The sequence below is a fragment of the Solea senegalensis genome, linkage group LG9, assembly GCF_019176455.1.
Source record: "Solea senegalensis isolate Sse05_10M linkage group LG9, IFAPA_SoseM_1, whole genome shotgun sequence".
NCBI lineage: Eukaryota > Metazoa > Chordata > Actinopteri > Pleuronectiformes > Soleidae > Solea > Solea senegalensis.
This window is the reverse complement of record NC_058029.1, coordinates 13541783-13554404: the sequence shown is the minus strand read 5'-3', so window position 1 is coordinate 13554404 and position 12622 is coordinate 13541783.

The window sequence follows — 12622 nt, the reverse complement described above, 5'->3', positions numbered from 1 at the left end:
GAAGAGGGCAGCACAGGAGTAGAGTGGAGCAGAGCAGAGGAGGAGGCAGTGGGAGTGTTTGTGTGTCCGAGGAGGCTGCTAAGCTCCCATTACCAGGGGATTAGGCAAATGCTGCTGTTGTATCGATGCTGGTTCGACAGCAAACCGCCAACCCTAATCCCCTCCTCTCTTCTCCTTCCGACAACGCCTCATCAACGCCTCCTCTCCTCCTGCAGTCACCCCAACAATCGTTAAAAATCTCCCAACTTTCTGGATTCAACTTTTCAACTCTCTCCTCTTGTTTCTCAGTCATGCATATACACTCGAGCTGACACAAAAACAACAAAAAAAAACAAATACTACTTGAATTACTTGGTTCACAGCCAGTGTAAATTTGTCTGCTCATTGATTTCTCTGACATGTGATGTTCGTCTGTGGGTGTGTGTTTGTGAATGTGTGAGAAGTGATCAATATTGAAAGCCAGAGAGTGCCTTTCTGGTTTGTCTGTGATGTGTTTGCCTGGAGCCTCGGATTGCAGCTACGACCCACCGGCTTTTGAACACCACAACTCATCAGTTCACTGCTCTTGTGACTCTGGGCAGGAGGACGAGCACCGGTCTCCGGGTGCTGCTCACTGCTCCCTGGACGCCCTGGTGGCTCCTTTAAAGAGATTCTGCAGACATCTCTCAGCTTTATCTTCCTGCAGTGAGACAGTGCGTAACGATGGGAGAAAGGGAGGGGAAGAAGAGCACATTGTGTTCCATTTGTTGGCCTGCAATTCCCCTTAAACTTTTAGCCTCTCACATCCTTTTATAGGGTTATTATGTTGATGGAAAAATAATAATAATGGACCATAAATACTCATTTACACTATTTATTAAAATAAATATGTACAGGAACATGACGAAATTGGCCAGTAAACCATTATTAGCACTTTTTGCTTTAGGGTTTTTATACACAAGTATGAATAGATCTTTATTGTCACTGTTGCAGGAACAATGACAAACAGTTTAGCATAAAATGCAATGGCAAAACATACATTGCTAAATGCACATGTGTGGTGATGCAACAAACATCATATATGAGCAGACACGCACGCAATAAAAGCAACAACAAAAAGAACAGATTAATGCTGCATATGTGATCACTGACTATCCAACATGGCTCAAGCTGAAGTATGTCATCATGAAGTGAGGAAGCTGTTCTGAGACAAACGATCTGTGTGTGTGTGCGTGTGTGTGTGTGTGTGTGGATGGATGTGTGACACAGTTGCAGGCAGAACTTGGAATACTCAATTATCACATTAGCACATCCAGGGAGAAGCCGAAAGGCTATACACATGCACTTTACACGAGCACATGCACACAGTCACACACACACACACACACACACACACACACACACCACCCCCACATATCTCTGGAACTGCAGGCCCCCTGCTAAGAAGCTCAAACAGACCAACTGAGGGTGGGGGCTGCTGCTGCTGCTGCTGCTGTCTCTGGTGGTGGTGGTGGTGAGTTCGGGGAGGAAGGGAGGGCTCTTGGTTGTTAGGAAGCATGCGGCGGCTGGTGAGTGACTTTGAGACCAAGGTTAAACACAAACCGTCCGTTCTGTTCTGCTGTTGGCTGTGTTGTTGTTGTTGTTGTATTCTCTTCATTCGTTAATTTCTGAGACCAGTGCGTTCACACAGCAGGGGTGAAGATGCTGCTCAGGGCCCCGAAAAACACACTGGATCCCTGCTCGACCTTTAGTACGTCTTCCACCATCGCACTTCAACGGCTAATCATGTACAAGCGTTATTTACATTTCTGGCAGATTATCCTGGAACTTGTAGCTTTTAGTGTTGAGTCAATTCCACTGTTTGTCCAGTAAACAGGCAGAAGCTGAGAGCATAAGTAGACACTACACAGTACAACATCACATTTTATCTTGAGCAGTAGTATGGATTGCAACAAAAAAAATGTTTTATTACTGAATCACCACTGGCAGTCTCATTTCTGTTTCGTCAAAGGAATTCTCACAGTTAAACTTAGTGAATGTTGAAAATGTTGTGCTATTATCCACACAGGTGTCCCCTGGTTATTTAATTTCTGGATAATTAATAATTTTGCATAGATATTAAACAGGTTTCCTGTTATGTTTGTATACGTCCTGACAAAGACAAGTCAAAATCTGACAGTGTTACTTTTACTATTTTCCTTTAGCCTCTGTCCTTTTGTTGAACTGAGTAAGTAGCTTTCTTCAAAAAACTTTAAATTAGTTATCCATCCACTCAGGGAAAAGGCAGACAAATCAAACAGGTAGCTGGTGTTATTAATTCCTTTGTGCAGCAGTTGTTGCTAAGGTAACACTCAAGGAAAGGGCAAGGGAACAACAATAACTATTATCCTTGATAAGTGACAAAACACTGAACATTCGCTAACAAACAGTTAAATAATAATACAAAAAAGAGTTCATACATGCCCAAACAAAGCTTTATGAATCTGATATGCAACAAAAGTAGGTTAAGATGAGAAGCAAAGAGCCTGCACCACAACAATACATTAAAGCTGTCACTGCTCTGCTATCAGTTCTATTACCCTTTGTTAGAAAAACCTGTTTTAAAGTCAGAATGTATATACCTGATGCCTGTGGCAGTATCTCCATAGAACAAGGGGGAAAGTCTTAAAGTTAAGCTCAGACGGATTTCAGCCTACACAGAAAAGAGCAGATATTCGTGCTCGTCGATAACAAAATAACAAACATTAGCTTCTCTTTGCAGCTTCTATCGCAAAAGACCAACAAATATGTCCACAGCAGGAGAATATCAGGAACATGCATGGTATGAATTCATGTTTGGTCACATTATCCTCACGTTTGACTGAGGAGATGACGGGACACATTTTTGGAGACATTTGCATTTCACATTCAATGTTTGCAATCGGTCTCTGGAATCATCTGGACTTCAGTGCGTGTTGACAAACACCATACAGAAAATAAATGCTTATAGGAAGACAAAAAGGTTAGAATTTGAGAGGACTTGTGCAAAAACATTTACAAAAAAAACTCTCTATATAGAGATGGTGCATGGATGTGTTTATAAAGTTGATTCACTTCATTTTTAATTTGGTGCTGAATTGTTTCCATAAAAAGGGAATAATTGTGTATACTTATATTATTACAGTATGTTACATATCATGTAAGAAATGTAGGTGAAAAAGGCACTAAATAAATAAATGAAAACCTCATGGTGTCATGACGGTGACGAACTACTCGCTGTCAGTTTGGCTCACTGTCAACTGATATGCCGTAAGAGGTGTGGCTATTTAAAGTCTAGTGGTCGGGCCATTCAGATTACAGGGCCAGTAACTGTGTGTGCGTACATGTTGCAGTGTGTGTGACTTTAGTGTGTCATTGCTGAGGTGTTGCCATGATACTATGTCTCCTCTGGTATGTTGTAAGGAGAGCAAGGCAGGGGGAAAAAATGAACTGTGAAGAGTGCAAACAGATGCCTTATGAGCAGACAGCGAGGCATGTTGAGAGGGTAATGAGTGCGCTGGAGTGTAAAATATGTGTGAGTAACAGGGATGTCATGCTCAGTCTGGGCCTTATCACACACCTATTGTTACAGTGTGTGACATTCTGGAGTCTATAGGCATATATTATGGGTATAACTCTGATGGGGCTGAAAGGTAGTATAGAAACAACACTTGAACGTGAGGTTTGAGCATGACTCAGCTTTTACGTCATTCATCAGGATGCTGTGCTGGACATTTAAATATGTACAGTGATATCTACATATTGCTTTAGAACCTGAATGTCATATTTCTTTTGTTAACCTTGAGTTTACCTCAACACGTGACAAAACTGCTGTCACTGTGACGTTTCCACAAACTAAAAGAAGACACCTTTTCTTTTGTTAATGCAGAGCTTCTTTTTCAGCTAGCCCTTGTAAAGCTGATATGCTGAAGAAGTTAAGACTGGAAGTCTGGGCCCACTGAGCACTGTGTGATGATCGTGTGTCTGATCTGCTGTGACTCACTCACATCTGCTGCTCTGTTTTAACCAGGGTTTGGCTTTGAAATTTGCCATTACTTGGTTTGTTAAAGGAAACCAAAATGCTATAGTGCTTTTACTTTGTTGAGTCATTTCAAAGACATGATTCTCCAGATGTGTAACACATATTGTTCTCCCAAAAAGAAGAAATAAACAGCTCAAACATGACTCGGCTAAAATGCATTTGCTGATTTTTATTTACAGTTGTGCAGTCTGTGCAAAGTGAAGATATAGAGGTTTTTGTTAATGGACATATGGGTGATTGATATGAATCACAATGTATGTATGTACCTCAGTGGTACAGCTGCAGCCTTCTAACCCAGAATGTGCACAGTGTAATGTTTGTACAACCAAACTGAAATGCATCTCAGACAAATTTATTTTTTTCCAAATTATTGTACAAAATAGAGAAAATGTTTAGTCTAGACACTTTATCATTTTGGTCCTCATCCGTATTTTTTTCCTTCAGTGGTTCCTTCTTCCCTCTGCACTGTAAAAAAAATCTATAGCACTGAGGCATTGTGTACTCTCTTATATCCAGTGTTCATAGACTTACTGCACCAGCTAAATGGAACAAATGTTTGGTTGTTGTTTGTTTTTTATTTTAAATGACCCATTTTCTAAGAAATTATATTGCTTTTACAAGACAAAACAGCATATTATTAAACAAGTCTAACCAAAATTCCAGGTTTGTAGAGTGTAGCACTTTATTAATTGAAACAAAAGTGACAAAAGTGTTTTAAATTGTTTTGTAAATGTACTTAATGTTTGTCTTCATTTATATCACCGCTGAACCTAGTTAAATAGAATTATACATAGTGTTTTTTATATTTCAGATAAACATTTTGGAATATTCTTTATAATCCAATATTTAACCTGCCGCTGTAATGCTCAAATGTCACTGTAAACAGTACTTGATTCATTCAAAATGATTGCATGTTAGCCATAGATGATTATACTGTGTATACTGTGCTCCTAACATTGATTAATACTGCTGTAAATATGTTTTTTGTCGTTTGTTTATTTATTTATTTTTACTATAAAGCTAATGTACTTCATTTATTGTTTTTTATTGATCACATTTAATAGACTTTCAGGTTTTTATTTATGGGTGTTGCGTTTTTCCTTTCCACCTTTTAATTGGCTTATAAATCACAGGTGCAAAGACGGGGTGAGCGGAGCCTAACAGAGCCTTAAGCTGTGATGCTTCACCACGCATGTCTTTGTTAAATGTGTCTATGCAGAAGGACTCGAGACTGAAGTGGGAGAGAGCGAGAGAGAGAGTGAGATGGATTTGACACACAAAAGGCATTTTTCGAAACACATATGTGCAAAAATGTAACAACGGCTGACTCCATGTATTGGTGCTTCAGTTGCAAGGTCCCATTGTGTAAACTTAACATGTATTTTGTGTCTGACCTAATTGTGTGTGTTCATACAAATGCACACACACTTACACACATACTAACAGATAAAGTGACTGATTCTCCAATGTCCATCACATAAAAAGTAAAAAAAAAAATACAGTGAGGCCTGAGGGCATGGGAAATATGTACACGCAACTGTGAAATGACACATCTGTAGAAAAACGTAGGTCCTAGCTCAACAAAAGTGTTAGTGAGCCACACATTGACAGCACTTGAAATGGTCACCCACTGAGATGAATGATGGCTTTCCATGGTTTCTTCCTGCACTTTAGCAGCTATAATGACACATCACAGTCGGGTACAGTTATGATCCAGGCATAAATCTGTAAACTCATGTAGGCTCAATGTCTTTCTCTTCATATTGCAACAAATGGTGTGCAGTAACAACATGGTAGCAATTATGTAATGGGGAAGTCATATTATGGTAACACCACCTTATTTCTAATAGAGTGTCCAATTGAGTAATAACAATATAACAGTAGATAAATATCACAGGTTTCTCCATGATTTTCAGGTTACAGCTCGGTAATGAGGATTACATCAGTGTAATTCCGTCACATCACAAAGTTTCTCAATAATAATTAGCACATAATATATTTGAAATCCATCCTCTCATATGTCTCACACATGCTCACCATTGTTTTTACCAAGCTATACTTGGTAATTGACTGTAGTGCAAACTGTTACCACAAATTTAACTCTCTGAGACGGATATTTCGGCAATACCTGTGTGACTCCTTCAAACAATGTGAATCAAACCGTCTCAATTATTGCTGTGTATTTCTCCGGGATTAAACACCAGCAATAATATTGTTTGCATCTATGTTTATTTACAGTCCTGCATTGATTTACACCAAACTAAGCAGCAGGATGGAGAAACATGTTCACTTTAGGTGCAGATTCAGTTATTTGGATTCAAGGATGTTTTATTATTTCCTCATCTGAAGCAATTATAGCAGTGACACCTATGCTTTTGTGTAACTTGGTGCACACCAACAGAAACGTGACGAAAATGTTGGGAAAGTTTGCTTTCTACACAATGCACTTCCAGTTTTTAGGGTGCAAATGAAACATAATTTAAGGAGCAACAGACAATGTTTGTGTACTTCTTCCAGGTTTATTATTCTTCAGTGATAGTTGTAAAAAAAACAGCAGTAGCAAGATGCTGAATCGGATGCAGGTACTTGCCAGCACCTCCACTCGACAAACACACACAAGACAAGACACTTTCTTGCAACAGGGTGTTTTTCACAGCAGGTGTGCTTATTATGACACAACGCCAGCTCCTGAGCAAGTCGTCAACAACACTTTACTGGAGAGAAGGAAGATGTACACTGTCGAGATAAATTGAAGTTAAGGCCATTGTAATGGAGGTGTACTGCATGGTAATAACATGGTTTCATTCATGTTAAACAGATAATATTTTTCTCCTGCATCCTGGTAGGAGAATAAAACAGTAAAAGCAAGACTTATAGACTTCAAAATATAAAACTGGATGTGCAATGCACTGTGTCATTTATTTATTTTTTTTTACATCATAATGATAAGTTTAAACCAAATAATTGAGAGTGTTGACTGAATAAATGTATTGACGTTCGTCTATACGCAGATTCAACTGAAACTAAGGGGTTTGGAATGTGACGACTAATGAGGAAATAATGTGGGGCGGTTATGACCAAACCTGTTTATCTCTCAACAACCTAATGTGTCATTTAACCCTCACTCACTTTTATGGCCCTTGTCCATCTTACATTCAGTTTCCTCACATAACAGCTGATCCAATTAATTCTTAGTCCATAGAATCCCCAGCCAACTGAGACTGGGACACCTGAGTGTGTGTCTGTGTGTGTGTGTGTGTGCGCGCACGAATGTGTCAGGTGTGGTAGCGTCAGCCTTGCCTAACCGGTCTGTTAGATTCTGACTGAATGTGACAGGGATAAAATATGTGTCTGTGTGTGTGTGTTCGTGTATGTGTGTGTGGGTGAAGAGGTAACTTTTATGTTAACATGGGAAGCAGCAGAGTGGGTTCAGGTGTGCTTTTTTCTGAATTTCCTTTTGCTGTGTTAGTTGACCTGAGCATTTAGGAGTTAGGTTGGAATTATCTGAAACTCTCCGATTTATGTTAACAATGAATAAATTCTGCCCTGGATTTAGCTGCTGTTTACACTAGCATGGGGTTTTTGAGCCCCATAAAAGATGGGAAGATTGGAAATGGAGGTCTGCAACAGAGAACTTTTAAAACAGTAACGTTGTTTTGTGATTGCTTCTTAGTGACTATAATTCATCTCTCAGCTGTGCCAAACCTTACTTTCAGTTTTAGATTCTCCTCATTGTTGGCCTCATAAGAGAACGGCTCTCATGCTCTGACCTTTCACCATTGCTGTCTCTTTTAAGTCGTACTTTCTGAAACTCAGCAAACAAACGACAGACCAGAGATTCACCTACAGTACCTGGACATACACAGTGCATGCCTGGTTTATTTGAATGGCCAGTTGATACATTTCCATGTTTGTTAGTATGAATGCAGATGACTTCTGACTAAATAGAACTGAGATGAATCACATTTGCAATTAAAAATCGAAAACACGACTGTTGCATGATGTGGGCCTGGGAGAGTTTGCTGCACACCACAGTCACAAAATGTAAATGTATCTGCAACAACATGCTTTTTTCTCTGCTTCTGTTTAGCTGCCATTTTAACTTCAAATTTCTCAGGCTCTAAATCACTTGGACAAAGTGCATGGTAGTATAGATAGATAGGCCTTTTAAAACATAAAGGCAGCAATGTGGACTACAACAGTATTTTTAATAGTGCTGGGTGAATAGAACTGACCAGGTTGTGGAACCGTGTTGGAGACTTATACATGTATGCTTTCTCTTTAATCCTGACATACGCATATGAAATATGTATATTTATATACTTAGCTCTGATTGACCTTCCACAAGGCATCTTATTAATGTATGTCTACCTTTTTATATCTGTCTGTTTTTCTTCAGTCCATATGTCACCTAATATCACAAAGCCTGTCCGCTGCTGTATGGCAACGTTTCAAAGCTGATATTTATACAAGGCCAATAATAATGCAATACATCAATGCTGCTTCAGAGAAAAATGGAATACTAATATTACAGATTTCCAATAATATTCCGGTAATAATGCACGCTGTATTTAAATAAATTGCTTGATACCTTCAAAAATAATTCACAGAAATGCGTGCCCATTTCACATTCCTCTGCTTGAAAATGACAGGCTTAAAATTTATATTCATGTTGGCAACTACATTGATGAAACGCATGTGTATAATTGTGGTTTCTATATGAAAGCATCACTTGTGAAATTCCTTCAGAGGTGTAGATGAATACATGACTGAATAGAAAAAATATATAGTGTTTTTTTTTTTCTCTAAGGAATTATTCTAAATATTAAAATGATTTTGCTTCACGGTCAGTTTCAAATCAGACTTTTTCAGTTAATTATTTTTATAATGAACAAACCTATCGGCCCTGATCTGGTGCAACATTACTACAGATGGTAGTTTGTGTGTGAATGTGGTGAATTGGTGAATGCTAAGACTGATGTGCAGGACAAAAAACATGTCCATCTCAATTGTACATAGAATATATCACCTGGCTCATCTGACATCCTTTAAAACAATTTTGTGTAAAAAAGAAAATCAATCAGACAGATCACTGACCTCACCAAGAGGACAATATGAAGTCTGTGTTTCTCTTATTTAAAACAGTCCCACAGACACAGGTGCAAACTGAAAGACCGTGTGTGTCGGGGGCTTGGGGAATGCTGTTGGAGAGAGTGGCACAGGTGGCACGGAACCCCAGCAGTGCCAAGAGCATCGGATCGGCATGTGGCGTGCAGCCAACCACACACAACATATGCCAAAGGGGAGAAAAGAGAGCAATAAAGAGCGAGAGATAGATAGATAGATAGATAGATAGATAGATAGATAGAGAGAGAGAGTTTTTCTAATGACCACATGGGTCCACAGGTCTCCTGTCTTGCTCTGTATGCTGTTAGCTTCTCTCTCTACCTGTCTGTCTCTTTGCCAACGCAGCAAATTGCTGTCAATGGTCAAACTGTCGGTGCAAAATGTATGGGCATGTGACACGATGGGGGCATCGTCCATCTTAGCTCTGAACATCCAACACAGTCAAATCCATACACACTACACTGGAGCACAGTTACAGCTTGTGTCATTATCATATTCATCAATTATGTAAACAGCTATGTGAACAGAGTGGGAACACACAAACATGCACACACGCACACACACACACAAGCACATTCCCCAAAACGCATGCATATTAATGAAGTGCCGTGGGGCTAGACATGACCTCCGCGTTGCCTCCACACAGACATGAACGTTCATGCACATACACTCAAAGGTGTTTGACAGTCCATAGCTGAGGGGAGAAAGTGTGTTTATCTTGGATACAGAGAGGACTTCTCACTGTGTGTGTTTGTGCTGTGTTTGTTTGGCATATGACTGAAAAAACTACATCAGGAGTGTTGGCGCTGAATTTAAGCCTTATCCTAACACTTCACTCGATGTATCCGATAAATATTGGTCAGCCAATATTGTTCAGAAAACAGAGAAAACACGTGCTATGCTTTGTGTGAACGTTGATATTTGTTTCTCAACCAAACTGTCTCAAATTATGAATCTACTCTGTGATTTATTATTAACGAATATCACAAATGTAATACATGTGTTCAAGCGCACTTGTCATTAACCCACGTATCTGCTTAAAAACAAACCTGACAAGGATGCACCGCGGGTAAAACCACATCACCAATAACAACAACTGTTGTGAAGTTTCTGGCATTTTTGGCATGTGTCTGGTGGAGGCAGAAAAGTGCAATGCCTACAGAAAAGTAGCTGTCAGGTTTGAACTGGACTTGAACTGGTTTAACAGCTGTAGCTCAGGTATAGTGACACCTGATCTTGGATCTGCCAACTGCAATTCTTGACAACAGGGTTGTCCAAAAACATCAAAGTTTAAGAACATAATATAATTTTTTAAAAACAGGCCTACTAATCTTTTATGTAGGAAATAGCTGCTTGACATTTCTTTTATGATGCTTTACCCAATTCTTCAATATCTTCTCTGTTAATCTCATGTGTCTTTGCGATGCAAACACCCAAAATACACATCCATTGATTAATTATGTTTAATATTGATTTTATTATGCATTTTTTATCTACAGCAACTTTCCATGTTATTTTCTAATGCATGTTAAATCATCCAAATTAGTTTACAAACAATTCTAAAGTGATATTTCCAGCCTTACCTAAACCTAACCAATAATAAAAGGAAAAAGTATGAAGTTACAGAAGTTCTTTGATTTATCAAGTTAGCCAACCATGTTCCACACATAACCTACATCCTTTGTCAGAATGTAACCAAGTAATTTCGCCATCTAAACTTAAACAGCATGGAAAAAGTGAAAATCACTTTTTCAGTGTTAAATTGAGCTTTTATGAAAAAGCTTCAGTAGAAAGCCACTGCCTGGAGAATATGAAGCAGATAGCAAAGCATGCATTTTCATTTCAATTTCATTCGAGGAGCAGCAAGGCTAGATCTGTCAGTTTCGTTAGCACACATGCACACGAGTGCGCACAAGCGGGTACAAGAAACACACTTTGCTGACAGCTCTGTTGTGAGGTGTGTGTGCAGGTGTATGCACAGGAGGGGGTGAGAGACTGAGGGGGTGAGCTAAGAAGGGAGAGGCAGCAGAAAGGGGAGACAGAAAACCAAAAAAGGGAAAGATGATGAGAGCTGATATTAAATGTTAAAATCAGAGAAAACAGATCGTTTCAGACAAGTTCAACTGAAACGAAATACACCTAGGACCATAGGAAATAATCTTGCCCATTGTCATTTATTTATTGTAAACTTATAAGCATCTTAAAGTCCCAGTGTATATGCTACATACTACAGCTCTCGCCACTCCTTCACTCTTTTCTCTTGCTGTTTCCTCCTTTCCATTTTGTTGGTTTATTTTGAGCCGTTCTTTTTTGTTTATGCAGTTTGCTTCTGCTTCAAAACCATAGATTCTATATAAAATATAGACAGAGCAGTTTAACCACCAGAAATGTTGCTTTTCTTGCAGTTGATTCATATCATCAGCGTAATGGTCAAAATCGTTAGATTCAGCACTTCTTCAATAGCACGTGATGTTGATTTTGTCAATGATGTCCCTTTTCATCAGAAAATACATGAGAAAGCACTCACATAGTGGGGACAGTGTAATTGACAGCTGTGAACTTCCACTTCCACACAAAAAAACTGATATGACGCTGGTCAAATTGCGAATTTTGAGGCTGCTTTATTTTGTGATCAGAAGATGACGTCCATTTTTAAATACAGTCTATGTTCAAAATACAAAACATTTTTCCATTCAGGCTGCTATAGAAAGATGGTGGTGCAAGATGGCGGCCTCAACATGAGGCCTCCATGTAAAGGGCTTATTTTAAGGCCACAAAAAACGAATCATTTTAATTTTATATCAATTATACACATACATATTATGCTCAATTTCTGCCACTAAAACCTCCTCAATGTTACACAATGGACCTCCATAACAGATTTACTCTACAACCCAAGATGCATGGGGGGCATGAGGGCCCATCCAGAACTTTTTTGCAGCCCTCGTTATAATCTTGTTTTCATTTGTTTGTTATGTAGCCCAGAACGGACAAACCAGCCACATCTTTGTTCTTTTTTTTAATGCCGCCTGAGAATCTCTGTAGTTTCTTATATACACTTGGATGACCTAGATTTCACTAAATCCTACAGTACATGCTGGTATGTTAAGTTTACACAGAGGAAAAAAAATACACTGTACAGTATAGGTGGTTATCTTAGTTTGCTTCTGTTTCTCTGGTGCCTTAAATGTATCTCTAGGTTAAATAAGTCACATAATCAATGAACTGACACAATTTCCAGAGCCATGGTTCAAGAGGCTGTTTGTCACAGGGCTCGGCCAACTGCCCATCACCTCTCTACAGAGTTCAGTAAAACATGCCAAGAAAATGAGTGGCATGCTCAAAAACTATGCCATCTCAACAGTAACTGTTTTCATGGGCAGCAAATCAAGGCTGTGGCTTCCAGACAACATTTGGAGCCAAAGTAGACATGCAGTTTAGCCAGCGATTATGACC